The sequence below is a fragment of the Meleagris gallopavo genome, chromosome 1 (genome assembly GCF_905368555.1).
Source record: "Meleagris gallopavo chromosome 1, MGAL_WU_HG_1.1, whole genome shotgun sequence".
NCBI classification, from domain to species: domain Eukaryota; kingdom Metazoa; phylum Chordata; class Aves; order Galliformes; family Phasianidae; genus Meleagris; species Meleagris gallopavo.
In genome coordinates, this window is record NC_139404.1 from 82505182 (window position 1) to 82522769 (window position 17588).

Genomic DNA, 17588 nt, shown 5'->3' on the forward strand with positions numbered 1-17588 from the left:
TACGGACAGTCAAATAATCTCAGCCTCAGCAGTCTTCAGCACACACTGAATAGGTTAAAAGAGAAGGGGGCTGTAAGCTAGCTCCTATCAACCTAGTGCCAGGAGTGCCACCCACATCATAAAACCAGTCATGACACATAAACCTGCTCTACTGAACAGCTGTAGTGAAGTGAGCAAGAACTGATTCAGCTTAACGACTGAACTCTTAGGTTTACTCAGAAGTGAATGTGAAGGAGTGGAAGAACTGGAAAAGACTGGAGGAATGGAAATAGGGGGAAAAAAAAGTTCTTCTCTTACTGCAACTGCCAGACAGCTTCTGTGGCATCCTTACATTGGCAATAAGCTTCCCCTCAGCCTTAGCTGCTCCTCTTTGCTTCAATGTATTAAAAATAGGATAACAAATCTATCCACACAAGGTTTTTACACAGTGTTTAAAATACTAAGAGACCTGTGTCAGTAAAAATACAGAATTTTGAGTTGACTGCTCTTATTTCACAGAGCACATTACTCAAAGCTTTTGAAATAACCAGGTGGAGGAGTTATGTTATTGTTTGGAAGGGTTAAAATAAGAATAACAGTAATATAATCCACAAATCCTAAATACTTCCCTTCTCAAGCTGTATCATACACAGGTGACTCTCTTTGTCGGGTGCATTGCTGGGCAAACACTGACCTATTTATAAAGCAAAATATCTATAACACAGAGTTAAATGCCATACACACAACCCACCAAAAAAAAAAAAAAAAAAGAAGAAGAAAAAAACCAGGAGAGATGAAAATTGGGCACTGCCAGTGTCCAAGGTCTTTGAAATAGCTGGAAGTTTGCTGTGTGAGATTCCTAGCTGTTAGCATGTAAAAGAGAAGTAGGATTGGCAGTGTATGAGTGCTGTTTGGCATGTATTTAAATGAGACGAGTGGTAGGGGATCAGATCCAGATTCACAGATCTGGAAAACAAAAACATTCGTAGGTATAAATGCATCAAGATCCTTAAATGGAAAGTGTTGGCAAGCTATAAAATACTACAATGTAAGAAAAACATCAGGTAGGCATAAAAGAGAAAAGCCAACTCAGAAAATAATCACTGGTATCTGCAAAAACCATTACTCAAGGTGCCATCAAGAGCTAAGCCATTTATACTTTTGAAAAGAGGCATGGCTGAGAAAAGCAGTGCTCTGTCCTTACTATCATTAGCGTTCTCAGTAGAGCTTCCTAAAGAAAGGACAGCTGATGTAAATAAATGAATGCTGGTGTGGTGGTGATAGTCACAGACGAGGGAAGAACAGGATCCCATTGTATAAAGGATCATGAACACCTAATGATTCTCACTTGACGGTTTCATATTTGGAGTGTAAGCAAGAGACAGTAGACAGAATATGCTAGAAAGAGAGGTCAACACTGCAGCAAAGCTGCTTTTTCTAATTGAGTTTCATCTTGGTGAAATGATAAGTGATCCCATCATCCCAGCCTGGTGTTTATGGGAATCAGGATCTGCCTGTTATGTATGAAGGCAGCTTGCAGCTCTCTGATACTGACAGCAGAGACTACATCAGACAGTTCGTGCAGCAGTAACTATATGAACATTATTTTCTCTGCAGTGGATGACAGGGAAGAAGGAATTTTTGGCAACACTCTCCCTAAGGTTTTTTTTCCGTTCCCTAGTCAATCTCTGCCTTACAGTATGCATTATTTCCTTATTCCTGCAACTCTGTCATTACTCGGCTTGCAGCGCAGCATGGGATCTTAGCATGCAGCTCTGGACTTGGCCTGTCAGCTCACTGGAGTATTTAAACAGTGCAATGAAGCCAATGCAGCAAAAATGCTGACTGTACTATGGCCCAGGAGAAGTGCTACTCGTATTCAGCTCACGACGAAGCCTGTTACGACATCATAAATCCTCTGTGGCAGCAGGAGAGAGATGAGGGCATGAAGCCGGCTGCCTGTGTAATTGCTGGCACAGCCACTGTATGTCACGCTCTCCTTCATTGCCCTCCATCACTTCTGCACTATTCAGGCGGATCCTAAGATCCAGGTTTGCAGAGCTATGAGTTAGCAAAAGCCTTTTCCCACCGCAACCCAAAGACCACAGAAACCAGGGAGCTTCCTGCTGTTGATCCATGTTTGTGCTCTGAGTAAATTTGACATAAGAAATACGGAACCCCCTTGGCGCCAATATTAACAATTTTCTGAGCATAACAGCACTTTAAGTGGGAACAAAGAGGCAAGGCTCTTGGAACAAATAAAAGCAGCTGTAAATGTCAAATTCATTTAATGTTGGGAAATCATATGTCTAGAGAGACAGGCTCACGGTGGTTATTATAACTGCTGGGTAATAAACAATTTTTCATTTTCTGCTGAATCGTTGTAAGCTTTGTTCCCCATCTCATTCCACAGTGGTACAAGACAGAGATTCTTAAGAGTTTTCCTGTGAAAAAGTAGACAGCAGGCAGCAACAGACAAACAGTGAATAGCGAGTACATATGGGCATTTGCTTGGGGTTGCAAAACACTTACTGTCTAATTAGTGGTAAGAGACAGTAGCTTAAAAATTAAGTTTAGAGCATCAGACTAGAAAGGTCAAAAATGAGCAGAAGGCATAAAGGAAGAGCCACAGTAACTTCCTACAGGATACAGAATGGCCTAGCTGTGACTAAACCCCATATGTCAGGATTTATCAGTCCAAGACTTGGGGATTTAGTAAACCAGGACCTTTCCTTGAGCTGCTGATACACCGAAGCTTAGGTTTGAATATATGAAGATATTTTTTTGGAAGGAAGGCATAAAAAGAGTTTCAAGCAATTAGCACAGTTCATTTATTGGGTGCAAGGTTGCCAGGGCATTTGGAGAGCTGCAGCACCACTGAGCCAGGGACAATGACAGATCCCCAGGCAATTGGTCTAACACATTGCTGGCATAAAAAACAATCATGCACTCTTTTTAACTGCTGTCTTTTGCATGCTTCATCGAAACAACCAGATGAGAGCTGGCAAATGTGCCTAATGTAGGGTGAGAAAAAGTCTTTGACTTCCACTGCAAGTGTGGTGTACATCTGTATCTGTGCTCCTAAGTACTTTAGATGCACAGAAGCAGCACACTCCTCTTAAATGAAAAAATGCAAAGCTTTCAATACATCACTTAGAATGGGATAGTGATAGAGATAGCAACACAGAAAAGGAGTGCAGTAGTAGAGTAAAAGGAGCTTCAATGCTGTTTCTGAGTTCATTGAGTCACGAAGATATTTCATTGACATGCATGGTAACTTTCTGTTTGCGTGAGGAAAAAATCCAGGTGGATTCTCCATCCTTGGAGGTTTTCAAGACTGGATAATGCTGTGTACAGCTGGGTCTGATCTCAGCTGACCCTGATTTGCAGAGGCCTCCAGAGGTACCTTCCATGTTCAACTATCCTGTGCTCATCGCAGTGTGAGGATGATGGGTGCTGCTGCCTACAGTTAGCAGAATGGCACCTTCTGGTTCTCACCCCCTTCAGCTTATGTTGAAAATCTGTTGGCTCCTGAAGACAAATCACCGTTTCCCATGCTCCACCAGGAAGTGTCACTGGGGATATGGCTACAGAGGCAGCTTAACCTAGTAGTGAAAGGCATATCCATCAACAGCTGTGGTAGGATAAGGGGGAATGATTCTAAACTAAAAGAGGGGAGATTTGGGTTAGATGTTAGGAGGACATTTTTTTAATCTGAGGGTGGTAAGGCACTGGCACAGCTGCCCAGAGAAGCTGTGAATGTCCCATCTCTGGAGGTGTTCAACACCTGGTTGAATGGGGCCCTTAGCAGCCTGAGCTGGTGGGAAATGTCCCTTCCCACAGCAGGGGGTTGGACCTGGAAGGGCTTTGAGGTCTTTTCCAACCCTAGCCATTCTATGATTCTGTGATTCTGTTGTTCTGTGATTTCCAGTTAGCTTAAATCATGAGCTTCAGAACTAATGAGTGCTGACACTGCATTGCGCTGCATGGACATAAAATTTAGCCAGACATTCAAGTTATGAGCAGAAAAATTTTCTTAATCGTGTCACAAAATACAAGCACAAGCTACTCTGCTACTGCTTCTGGTGTCTGCTCTTTTATATTCTCATCTTAAGTACAACCCAAAAATACACATAACTTTATTTTCTGAAGATTTAGTTCTTCTGGCTCTTTTTCACTCTTTCCATGTCTGTCTTTACATTTACTGGCAACTACTTTCCTTTCATTTATCCATCTAAAGCAAATAATAACACCAAGTTTTTTCACTCTCAAAGCTATTCATCCAGAGACAGACTCACAGTGACCTCTGATGATGAGTGGAGGCTGTAAATACACTAGAGTGAGAAGAATAGTGGAGAGCCTGGTGCACTAATAAAGCTGTTGGAGTTTTCAATGCAATAAAATAACCTAGAGCATACAGCAAAGAAAAGGAATAGATGTGTTACTCTGTGGATGTAGTTGACAAGCCATCAGAATGTTCTGTGATTAGAAAAGCTGAAGACATTAATAGCCATGTAGGCATTTTTTTCCTTGGTGAAAGCAGTTATTGGATCAAACACAGTGTGAGGCAAGGCAATAAAATACAAGAGTGCTTTTACAGAACTCACCTGCCGTACTGATAGGCAGAAGGCATGGTAAGCTGTGTGGTGTATTTGAAATTCCAGATATCCCCAGGGTAAGGCAGTCTTTGAGCTGTCACTGCTGTCACCTCTGCACAGCAGGTGAGCAAGAGCTGCTCATCATTAGCCAAACAGAGTAGCAGCAAAAATGTCCTCTGGCCACCCTCTGCTCACAAGATAATGAAGCAAGATTTGCAAATGCCATGTAATGAGGGCCTTGACAACAGCAGTTACTGGTCACACTTGGAAAAAGTCTATAATCCCTTCACAAACACAAGGAACTTGGAGAAGGAGAAAGCAGAACTGACCTAGCTTGAATCCACCTGGTTGAGGTCTCTACAGCAGCAAAGATGCTAAAATCTCTGACTGAGTTAAAAAGAAAAAAAAGCATAAGGCTACTGAATATGCGTAAGGCAAAACTCTTCTTTGGTTTCCTTCCCTCTATCCATTTTCAGAAGCACCAGGTAGAATGGTACAAGTTATCCACATTTCCAAATGCCACAACATTTCTCCTTACTGCTCAGCCTGGAATACTCTGTGGGCCTGCTGCAGAGCAATAAGCAGATGCTGAGTACACTCCTGAGGTAGCTGTTAGCATAAGGGTAAAGAGGCTTCAAGTCTGAGTAGTAGATATGAAGCAGGAGCCAAATCCAGAATGACAACTGAGGGAAGCTGAGAAAAAACAACCTCCCCTCTCCCATTTAATAATGGGCATAAAGCTGGGTGATGCAAATATCTCCTTACATTTCCACTGTGACTGAAAAGCTTCCTAATCTTTTTGCACAGTACGAGCTTGTAAAGTCCTCAGAGAGATATTTAATGTTAGTTGACCCACTCCTCATAGCACCTGATGCAGATATCAAGGTGGTACTTGTCAACAAGCAGGTTTAATCACGGAGTACCATCCTTGAAAACTAACTGAGGTGAAGTTCTAAATACCTTAATGGATCTGGGATATTGTGGCATAAAAGAGATATGTATAATTGTATGGCATAATATCTGTAATTGGAGTGAAGCTGAAATACAGCACCTCAAGCTAACAGCAACCTGCAGGGACCATTTTTCATGATTAGGAGTGGAATCACCACGAAGACTACCAACTTCCACGAATAGAAAGATGTGTGGATGCTCTGAAAGTAAGCGATGTACATAAGGGGACATGCTGCAAGAGACTTGGGACCTCAGTGGTACTCATATGGGAAGGAGGAGTTGCATGCAGATCAAGCAGCACGGCCTCTTCTGGACAGATGAAGCTCCTTTGGCACAGCTGCAGAAAGCCACATTTATTGTCCACCCACACAGACCCCAGGTCTTTGGACTGCATGACACTCATTAGAGGCCCTATTTCTCAGAGCCAGCAAAGAGGGACAGCGTGTGGGGAGGAAGGGCTATGCAACAGCATGGGGTGGATGTATGGACATAAGGCAGGGTGAAATAAGGGAGCAGAATTCCAACATCAGGAGCATGGGATTGTCTCAGCACATTGCTGAGAAGCTAATTCCAGATCAGGACAAAGCAGGAGGCCATTTTGAGCAACTACATAGGTCCAGAGCTGGAGAAGTATCTGCCAGAAGCAACAGTGTTAATTTTAAGCTGGCAGATTCTTGGATACTTTCACTTCCACCATTAAATCTCTGGGGCTGGCAGTTGTTATTACAATAATGTGAGGTGACAGTCACATGAGGAGTGGTGGATGGCTGAGCTGGCATGAAAATCCAAAAGGTCACAACAAGTTATAGTGACAGCATGCAGAAGCCCCTTCCCCACATTTTCTCTACCCCCCTTCCTGCCTCTTCTCCAATCATTTGCAGTACTACAAAAGAAGGAAAGGCAAAAGAACAGAGAAATCATTCCAGTAACTGAAATGCAAACAGAAGAGCAGGGCTGCACCAGGAACAGGGCTGGGAGCTTGGCTGCAGTGATGTCTTGTCACTCTAGATATCAGGATTCAAAAACCATACGGCCAAAAGGGACCATCTAAACATCTCTTCTCATTTTCCACATTAACATGGACTGGCGAATAGCAGCCTGCTTTAGTGACTGTTACTTTGACACAAAGAAACCTGCACAGAGAGAGCACAAAACTGGTATGAAACCCCACGAGCAATGAGTGTTCTGCTCAGCATTTCTATTGCACTAGCATAAATGAACTGTGCAGAGACAGGGTCCGTTGCATTGCTGTAAAAATGAAACTCAGGTAAATCACATTCTCACCCCATGCTCCCTTATCTAGCACGAGGAATACTGGTTTTGGCTCAGACCCATTCCCATGACCAGTAAGCGAATTACAGCTACTGCCATTCTCACATCAAAGATCAATCCAGCCCTGACCTCAAACTTACCCTGTAGGCCTGTCCAGAGCTATTATGAGTGATTAGTTCAGAATTTCCCCCACAGCATTTCACAGTGATATATGATCTGTAAGTCACGGTATGTACTAGAGAATGCCATGTGAGAGCTTTCTAATGATACCAAAATGATGTGAAGGAGAGACCCGCTCACCATTGACATCTCGGTTCCATGACATGAATCACAGCTGACTGAGCTCTTAATGCCATGCAGATGGCTACACTCACACCTCTGGAATTTGGGGACCTATGTTCAGCTCTAGGCCAGGTCCACAGATTTTGGAAATGCTACAGCTGGTTACTGCAGCCTCCTTTAAAAAATTTCTCATGGATTAAACTGAGCCATAAATGGAAACAGGTTTTGTGTGAGACTTACAAAATGGAGAAAATAGTACTTATGCCTATTTTGTATCACTTCTTAGATTAAGAAAAACAGCTTAAAAATATTTTGATTGTTCTTTCTAACTTATTCTGCATTAGAATTTAACATTTTTCCTAACTATTTTATCACAGAAGACTTCAAGAATCAGCTGAAGGCTAATTCTGAGGCTAAACTTTAAACAGGCTTGGAGAAGAAGGTAGTTTTCACAGATCTGTTCAAAACTCCACATGCATTATAGAATCACAGAATCACAGAACATCCCAAGTTGGAAGGGACCCACAAGGATCATCAAGTCCAACCCCCTGCTCCACACATCACCACCCCAGATCCAAACCCTATATCTGAGAGTGCTGTCCAAACTCAGCTTCCTCTGCTCTGGGCTGAACACACCATGGAACTTCAGTCACTCCTTACACATCTTGCCCTCCTGACCCTTCCCCATCTTTGTAGACCTCCTTTGGACACTAATAACTTAAAAATACATACATTTATTTCTCTGCCCTTTCTGCCACAATTTTGCTCCGCTCTCACCATCACAAGAGCTAAGAGCAGTGACCAGAAGCCATGTGCTGGAGAAGCCACCTTCACTGGTGTCACCAACTTCACCAACACTGCTTTCTTGCTTTTCTTTCCCACTCCTGGTGCTGGGCTTAAAATTCAGCTCTCACACGACTGCTGATGAAGCAGAGATCAAGTTGCACATGAGCTGCATGCCACTGACAAAAGATATGTTTAATATCAATTTTACTCAAAGGTCCAAGAAGTTCAGTGAAGAAGTATTTTTCTGAAAGAATCATAAAAAGCTTCAGAATATTTCTGCCTTTGGTGATCTGGTGATGATTGCTCTTCCAAGAAAGCTCTCCAACTATATAAAGTACAAATGACCAATTTTTAGATAGCACCAAAGTAGCTGAGCTGGAATTTAGCCGACAGAGTAGACATAAATGATGATATTAAAAAAAGATGAGGACGTATTTGATGAAGAAGGGGATTCAGTTACTCAGCTCCTGCATAAAAAGGTCTTAGAAAAACACTGCCTGCTAATTTTGTGAAGGGGTTCAGCACTGACTCAGACCAAAGCATCTGGCTTAGCTCCTGAATCAATGCCATCATTTGCTGCAGCCCTGAGGACTTTTTCTTTCCTTTTGGCATTTTTACCTTCAAATACTGCTGTTCCCTGTTTGACTTGGCTCAGAATGAGACTGTAGCTAGAGAACTGGTTTGGATTTTAGGCGTACATGCTAAAGTAAATAGTGATGACAATAGCAGCAACAGCAATTTTAAAAAAGACCTTTTAAGAAAGGATACTAGGAAAAGCCACCTGGACTTTAGCAGTGACATGTAATTGGAAAAATACTGTGCCCTGTCTTGACATTTGAAACTGTAATTACACACACTCGTCAAATTGGCTTTTCCTCACTGTAGTGATCTTGGAAGAATAATTGAACAGCTCTGTAATTTGCAACAACTTTAGGGAATGAATTTATTAGCACAAATTGCAAGAGTTACTATAAGTTTTATAGTTGGGGCAGATTTCACAGCCTGCTATGTGGAGTGGGAAGGAGCAGTTATATTGCTGCTCTGACAAAAGCCTGTATTGTTATGATTAACTGTGCCAGAGGTTAAAGAGCAGGGATCATCTAACTTCTTTGCTATTAGCAGAGTTAAACAAATAATGCATACTCTTCTGTTCATTAACTGTTCATGATTTCTTGCTATATGTGTATAATAGTCAAGTTACATGGTTCCTCACGCCACAGTCTGAGGGATGGCTGTGCCAGCAATGGGCCAACTGTCCCCTAGTAAATCTATTAGAAATTATTTCTGTCGAGAGTTCTGTAAATCACCAATGACAACAACAGGCACAAGAAAGATGCGGAACTTCAGGAACGGGTCCAGAGGAGGGCCACTAAGATGATCAGAGGGCTGGAACACCTTTCCTATGAAGAAAGGTTGAGGGTACTGGGATTGTTCAGCTTGGAGAAGAGAAGGCTCTGGGGAGACCTCATTGTGGCCTTCCAATAGTTGAAGGAAGTGTATAAACAGGAAGGAGAACAACTATTTATGAAGGTAGATAGTGATAGGACAAGGAGGAATGGTTTTAAACTAAGACTGGGGAGATTTAGGTAAGATATTAGGAAGAAGTTTTTCACACAGAGGGTGGTGACACACTGGAACAGGTTGCCCAAGGAGGCTGTGGATGCCCCATCCCTGGAGGCATTCAAGGCCAGGCTGGATGTGGCTCTGGGCAGCCTGGTCTGGTGGCTGGCGACCCTGCACATAGCAGGGGGGTTGAAATTACATGATCATTGTGCTCCTTTTCAACCCAGGCCATTCTATGATTCTATGATTTCCAAAGCATTACATTTCAGATTTGCAGACGGAAAAGATTTATTGCAGCATCTGGACAGCTTCCCAGCCCAAGAAAACTTGCTTCAGTTGTTACGTCACTAATGTTTATGAGTGCAGCTTCCTTATCCTTTTTTTTTTTTTTTTCAGGGTCTATATGACTTAAGATTTGCATTTCCTTTTTCTATTAACAAAACAGTGATTTAATACCGTACGTTCAGGCAGAAACATACAGAGGCAATCCAAAAGGCTTATGATAACCTTGGAAACAACACTGCTTTCTTTCTACAGAGCATTTACAGATGGCATCACATCAGAATTTTCTACAGCTACTTCCGAAGAGGTAACAGCTCTGGTATCCTCTAATATCCCTCAGTCTTAAGCAGCAACTCTCCTTTTACACAGAAAGCAATGCAAAGCAGAAGCTGAAGAAGTGTGACTGTAGGGAAGTTGTAGCAAGAAGGAGGTGGGAAAAGGTGATGGTCTAGACTGTGGAGTTTAAAATCTATTTCTAGATGTGAGGTGATGTCAGACACTGGGCAGACCACTGGACCTACTGCATAACATAAGGAGTTTTCAATACTTCCTGCTTTTCAAGAATGTGAATGAACTTAATCAAAGTACTTTGAGAACATCAAGTGAAAGGCGCTAGGAAAAAATGCCATTAACAGTAGGAAATTTTGACAAAGGAACTCCAGCCTTCCCCATATTACTCAGAAGGAAGGTAATAATGTTGAGATACGAAGTTGACAAGGAACGTGCCCCTTGTGAAGCAAAGCTCTCAGCAGCTTCACCTTTCCCCACACTGCCAAGGCTTCTTTAACCTCATTTCAAAATTATAATAAGGCACCCCAAATCCTCACACCTTTATGAAAACTGACAGTGCAGAAAGCTTATAAGAGAAAATGTCACGCTGCAAAGATGGCATAGAAAAGTAATCAGCAATCAAATTACAGCTCCAGCAGCATCTCCTGACTCATCCAAGCTGCTCTGCTTTATTGGGACTGTCAGCAGCACTCTGAGACAATATATAATGAAATATGAAAAATGTGTGACCCCACTGATGCGATGAGTTGATATGAAAAACACTTCATTCTTACTGTGAACTGCCATGACATGGCTTCATTAGCTTGTAATCAGACAGTGTACTGTGCTGCTGCTGCTGCTTCAGCTTTACTTGTGTATAGAGAACTTCAGGGTTCAGGGGATACACATTTAGACTTCTTCCCCTGTACAAAACGCAAAGCTTCACTTCCAGCTGTAGTCCTGTGTTGCATGGCATGAAATTATTCTCATGCATCATAAGAACCAAGTGCTGTGAATAACACGTTTACATGCCCCTTCTGTCTTCAGAGAGGGGCAAAAAAAATGGTTGTCCATGAATTACACCTTTGCAGATGAAAGAACATCAAATTATTATTTACCAAAAAACAAATAAAGCTTTTATCTTCTTTCCCCTATTTTTGCATAGAGCTTAAATGCTAAAATAACCCCCCTCAAGGTGGTTATTGTTATTCATTTGAATAACACTGCTGGAACTGTGATGGTAGTTCCAAGCACTGCAATCTTCCTGCATTTCATGGCTACAGAATCGCAATGAATGAGAATACTGCAGCACTTCTCATAATGGCTCCAAAGCACTCATAATGCCTGCAGTGCTAGGTAATGCTGCATACAGTATCTGCAGCAGGAGAGAAATACAGAATAACTGAGGTTGGAAGGGCCATCTCTCTTAAGGTATCTAGTCCAAACTGTGCTGAAAGAAGAGCTAACTTCAAAGTTGGGCCAGGGAGGGGGGATATAAACAATAATCACTTTTATCTGCTATCAGTGGGTAAGACAGAAAACAAACACTTCTATGTGGATTAAATGAAGCATTTCTAAGGACTTAGAAGGAATAAAATCACCAGCCAATACACATTTCATATCAAGGAACTAATATCAAAAGGTTGGCCCTAGCACCTCATATTTGCTACTTCATTGATATTTTCTGCTTTTTCAAAAATTGAATGTGCAAGGCAGGCAGCTGACTTGTTTAAACTCATATTAATGGGGAGATCATTTCAGAGACAGATTTTTAAACACCTTTGAATTATGCACTCAGTGCAAAGCCACCCAAAGTCACACATCTGCTGACCAGTTTGCAGCTCTTCTCAAGTCTGTTCCAAACTACTAGCCACTGCTCAGTGCCTTCAACTGCTCAGTTTGACTCACTGGTCAGAATGGAAAAAGGCATAGTGGTTAGCATGCTAGTGAGTCAATGGAAACACAACCAAAATTGCATCTCTCAGCACTGCCAACACTGGTGGAATTATGTGGATTGGAGCAATGGTGTGAAAAGTTAACGAAACAAGCCCTGTGTAGTTTCAGCTTTTCTGCATGAACCAAGCAGCTTTCTATTTAATGAATGCTACTCAGAATGAAAATTTGTGTATGTACATGATTCTTTTTCATAACCCTTAATAGCAGTTTTCGAATCACATTTCCTCCCACTTCCAAATACCCCCCTTTTATAAGGCAACTAAAACCTATTACATCCCTCCTGTATGAAATTCTGCTCTCTTGTTTCTATTCAGTATCAAAATGAAGCTTGACATTATTCAAGGTTTTCAGAAAACACTGGAGCTAAAAAACACAGAATTGTTAGCACTGGTTCATATGGGAGACTTCAACCATCCTGGTATTTTTTAGATACGCAACATGGTCAGGCATACATGGTCCTGGTGATTCCTGCAGTGCACTGAAGATAACTTTCTGATGCAGGTGGTGGAGGAGCTGATGAGGAGAGGTGTGCTACTTGACCCTGTTCTTACTAATAGGGAAGGGCTGGTTGGGGATGTGAAGGTTGGGAGCAGCTCAGGATGCAGCAATCATGAGATGGTGGAGTTCAAGATCTTGTGTGGAAGAAGCAAAGCAATAAGTAGGATTGCTAGTCTGGACTTCACGAAAGCCAACTGTGACCTCTTCAAAGAGCTACTTGGAGGTATCCTATGGGCTAGAGCGTTAGAAGGTAAGGAGGCTCCACTTCTTCCAAGCTCAAAATCAGTGCATACCTAAGCATAAGAGATTGGAGAAATGTGCCAAGAGGCCTGTGTGGAAATCATGGATAAACTAAAAGGAAAGAAGGTCTATGAAATCTGGAAAAAGGGCCTGTCCACCTGGGAAGAATATAGGAATTTTGTCAGGTCCTGTAGGGATGCAATGAGGAAGGTTAAGGCCTGGTTGGAATTAAATCTTGCAAAGGAGGTAAAGGAGAAGAACAAATGTTTTTTCAAGTTTGTTAACAATAAAAGGAAGACTAGGGAAAATGACGTTCCCCTATTAAATGAGGGGGGTGCATGGTGATGCTGAGAATGCTGAAATTCTGAATGCCTTCTTTTCTTCAGTCTTTAATGATAAGACTAGCCCTCATGAATCCCAGACCCTGGAGGTAAGAGAAAAATCTGGAGAAAGGAAGATTTCCCGTTGGTCAAAGAGTATCTAGCCAAAATCAATGCACACAGATCCATGGGCCTCAATGGGATGCACACATGTGTGCTGAGAGAATTGGCAAAGGTTACTGCTGAACCGTTCTCTATCATCTTTGAATGGTCTGGGTGAATGGGAGAGGATAACCAATGTCACTCTGGTCTTCAAGAAGGGCAAGAAGGAGGATCCAGACAACTACAGGTCAGTCAGCTTCATCTCTGTCCCTGTAAAGGTGATGGAACAACTTGTTCTGGATACTCTCTCCAAGCAATTGGAAGAGAAGAAGGTTATCAGGAGCAGTCAGCATGGATTCACCAAGGGGAAATCACAGAATCATGGAACTGGAGGGGCTGGAAGGGACCTCTAGAGATCATTGTGTCCAACCCCCCTGCAAAGCAGCCAGGCTGCACAGGTAGGCATCCAGGTGGGTCTTGAATATCTCCAGAAAAAGAGAATCCACAACCTCCCTGGGCAGCCTGTTCCAGTGCTCTGTCACCCTTACTGTGAAGAAGTTCCTTTCCATACTGGTGCAGAGCTTCCTGTGCTCAAGTTTATGGCTGTTTCCCCTTGATGTGTCCCAACAGATGGTTGAAAAGAGGTTGGCCATGTCTCTTTGACTCCCACACTTAAGATATTTACAAAAAGTAAATTTACAGACCTCAGTTTGCTCAGCCTTTCCTCACAGGGTAGATGCTCCAGGACCTTTATCACCTTTATGGCCCTCTGCTGGACTCTCTCCAGGAGATCCCTGTCTTTTTTGTACTGAGGAACCCAGAACTAGACACAATGAGGTGAGGACTGACCACAGCAGAACAGAGTGGGAGGATCACCTCCCCTGGCCTCATTGTTGACCAGCCTGGTAACCTTCTATGATGTCATCAAAGGCTGGGGAGATGGTGGGAGAGCATTGTATGTTTTCTACCTTGACTTTCACTAGGCATTTGGCATTTTAACATAGTATCCTTGTTATGAAATTTAACTTAGAAAGTGTGGGATAGATGAGTGGACAGTGAGGTGGACTGAGAAGTGACTGACTGGCAGAGCTCAAAGGGTTGTCACCAGGAGTGCAGAGTGGCTAGAGGCCTGTACCTAGCAGTGTTCCCTGGGGGTCAGTGCTGGGTCCAGTCTTGTTCAACATTATCAACAAACAGGATGAAAAGATGGAGTCCACTCTCAGCAAGTTTGCTGATACAAAGCTGGGAGGAGTGGCTAACACACCATAAGGCTGTGCTGTCATTCAATGAGACCTACAGGGATTGGAGAGTTAGGAAGGGAGGAACCTGTTTAACAAGAGCAAGTGTAGTTTTGCACCTGGGGAGGAATAAGTGCATGTATCAGTACAGATTAGGGGCTGATCTACGGGAGAGAAGCTCTGCGGAGAAGGACCTGGGGGTCCTGGTGGACAACAGGTTGGCCATGAGCCAGCAGTGTGTCGTTGTGGCCAAGAAGGCCAGTGGTATCCTGGAGTGCATTAAAAAGGGCATAGCCAGCAGGTCAAGGGAAGTGATCCTCTCCCTCTACTCTGCCATGGTGAGGCCACATTTAGAATCCTGTGTCCAGTTTTGGGTTCTCCAATTCAAATAAGGGATCTCCTGGAAGGAGTCCAGCACAGGGCTATAAAGATGACAAAAGGCCTGGAGTATCTCCCAGATGAGGAAAGGTTGAGTAACCTGGGTCTGTTCAGCCTGGGGAAAAGAAGAGTTAAGAGGGATCTCATTAATGATTATAAATATCTAAAGGGAGATGGGAGGCAAATGGATGAAGGCAGGCTCTTCGTGGTGGTATGAAGTAATAGGACAAGGAGTAATGGCCTAAAACTTGTGTATAGGAAGTTCTGTACTAACATGCAGAAGAACTTTTTTATGGTAAGGGTGGCAGAGCACTGGCACAGATTGTCCAGAGAGGCTGTGGAGTCTCCTTCTATGGAGATATTCAAGACCTGTCTGGATGCCTACCTGTGCAACCTATTGTAGGGAACCTGCTTTAGCAGGGGGGTTGGACTTGACAGTCTCTTGAGGTCCCTTCCAATCCCTGCAATTCTGTGATTCTGTGACTTTCAGGTTGTCTCTGATCAGGACACGTCTGCATTACCACAACTGATATAGGAGACTTGTAGTTCCACATCTCTCATGCACACTGTCTATCCCATGCAGCACTTTTTTTCTAGCTTCTTGATCTTGGTGCAGCATGCAGGTCTCATCCAATTCACTAAGAAGGATTGGGCAAGGTAGACCTTATGCAGGAAGAGTGTCAACAGACAGACTGAAACTTCACATGCATGGAAACTGGGGGCAAAGAAAGACTCCTTCCTACTCTCCTTAGTGGCTTCCCTACACTTTGTCTTGTGCTCCTGATTTTTTGTGAGTTATATGAAGACCTCTTCCCAAAGTGCTTATAAAGGATTATGTGACGTGATGATCATATATATGATAATATGGCAATTCCTGCTCAAATGACTTCCAGAAAGCCTATTGGGCACACAGAGACAGCAGTGTGCAGCATTCCCAGATGTTGACTACGTGTCCAAAGATATAAGAGGATAAAAATGTAAACAACTGAGTTAGCTGAAAAACTTAAGTGCGCCTGTGCAGTTCAAGCCTACAATCTGATGCCCATGGGAACAGTATGTTCTTTCAGCATTCAATTTCCTCTTTTTTTAGACTCTGGCAACTTATGTCCTCTCTTATTATTAACTAAGATCTTGAGCAAGGTTGCTTCAGGGAAAGGGCTGTTCTATGCTGTTGTATTTCCCTCTTCTCCAAGCATCTGCTTCAGCTGGAGATGAGATCCTAAGCAAGATAAGCAGCTCTCAGTTGCACACTTCACATGGATCTGCAATGGCTGGGCAAGTTAGCTACTGCTGCACTGTGATCCACGCAAAGAGCTCAAACCTGTACTCACAGTTTTATTGAACAAGGCTCTGCCACCAAAAAAAAAAAAAGAAAGAAAGAAAAAAAAAAGAAAGAAAAAAAGGCATTACCTATAGGCATGTAAGCACTTGTTTTAAGAGGCTGAAGGCAGCTCCTGGGGTCTGAGCTGATCATGAAGGTGCCGACAAAACAATGACCAGGCATTATGAGTCTGGAGATGGCAAGAGAAGGGCTGCTATTTGTAGCAAATCCACTCATCTATCCATCACTGATCTTCTTTCAAAGAGGATTACTAAAAGAATAAAAGTTCCCATGAAATTGTTCGTGCATGGCCAAAATGAGGAAAAGGAGTAGTGAAATGGTTGGAGGAGAAGTTTGCAGCAAGAAACAAGCTCTGGATCTTTTGTGGTAATTTCACTGGAAGAGATAGAGTCTGAACATTCTCCTGGAGAAGCTGGCAGCTTATGGCTTAGACAGTTGTACTCTCTGCTGGGTAAAAAACTGGCTGGAAGACCAGCCCCAGAAAGTGGTGGTGAATGGAGTTAAATCCAGATGGTGACTGGTCATGAGTGGTGCTCCTCAGGGCTCAGTATTGGGGCTGACCCTATTTGATATCTTTACTGATAATCTGGATAAGGGCATTGAGTGTACTCAGTAAGTTTGCAGATGACCCCAAACTGGAAGGAAGCAGCAATCTGCCTGAGGGTTGGAAGGCCCTACAGAGGGATCTGGATCAATGGGCTGAGGCTAATTCTGTGACCAAGTGCCAAGTCGTTACTAAAACCCCACGCACAGCTACAGGTTTGGGGCAGAGTTGCTGGCAAGCTGCATGGAGAAAAAGGATCTGAGGGTGTTAGTTGACAGCTGGCTGAACATGAGGCAGTAGTGGGACCATGTGGCCAAGAAGGCCAATATAATCCTGGCCTGTATGAGATACAGTGCAGACAGCAGGACTAGGGACGAGATTATTTACTCAGCACTGGTGAGGTCACACTTCGTGAGTACTGTGTTGAGTTTTGGGTCCCTCACTACAAGAAAGATATTGAGGCCCTGGAGCATATCCAGAGAAGGACAGCAAAGCTGGTGAAAGGATTGAAGCACAAGTCTTATGAGGAGCGGCTGAAGGAGCTGGGATTGTTCAGTACAGAAAATATGCTCATGGGAGACCTTATCACTCTCTACAACTACCTGAAAGGAGGCTGTAGTGAGGTGGAGATTAGTCTCTTCTCCCAGGTAACTAGCAATAGGACAAGAGGTAACAGACTTAAATTGCACCAGGGGAGGTCCAGGTTCGATATTATGAAAAACATCCTTTCAGAAAGAATGGGATACCAGAACAGGCAGCAGGAAGGTAGTGCAGTCACCATCTCTGGAGGTTTTCAAGAAAAAGGTAGATGTCTCACTGAGTGATGTAGTCTAGAGTGGTCAGAGTCATGAGCTGATTGATTGAACGAGATAATCTTAGTGGTCTTTCCAACCTTAATGATTCTATGATTCTGTGAATCTGAAGCCAATCCAAGGGTCGTACTTTTCAACAGTAACACAGTAGAGGTAGCATATACATATGCAGAGT

General features: G+C 43.1%; 1 long non-coding RNA gene across 6 annotated transcripts in view; it reads right to left on the reverse strand.

The window, feature by feature from the left end:
• Nucleotides 1–17588, reverse strand: part of LOC104913508 (uncharacterized) — a 273998-nt gene that overhangs the window by 108766 nt on the left and 147644 nt on the right. The gene's annotated exons all lie outside the window — the stretch shown is intronic.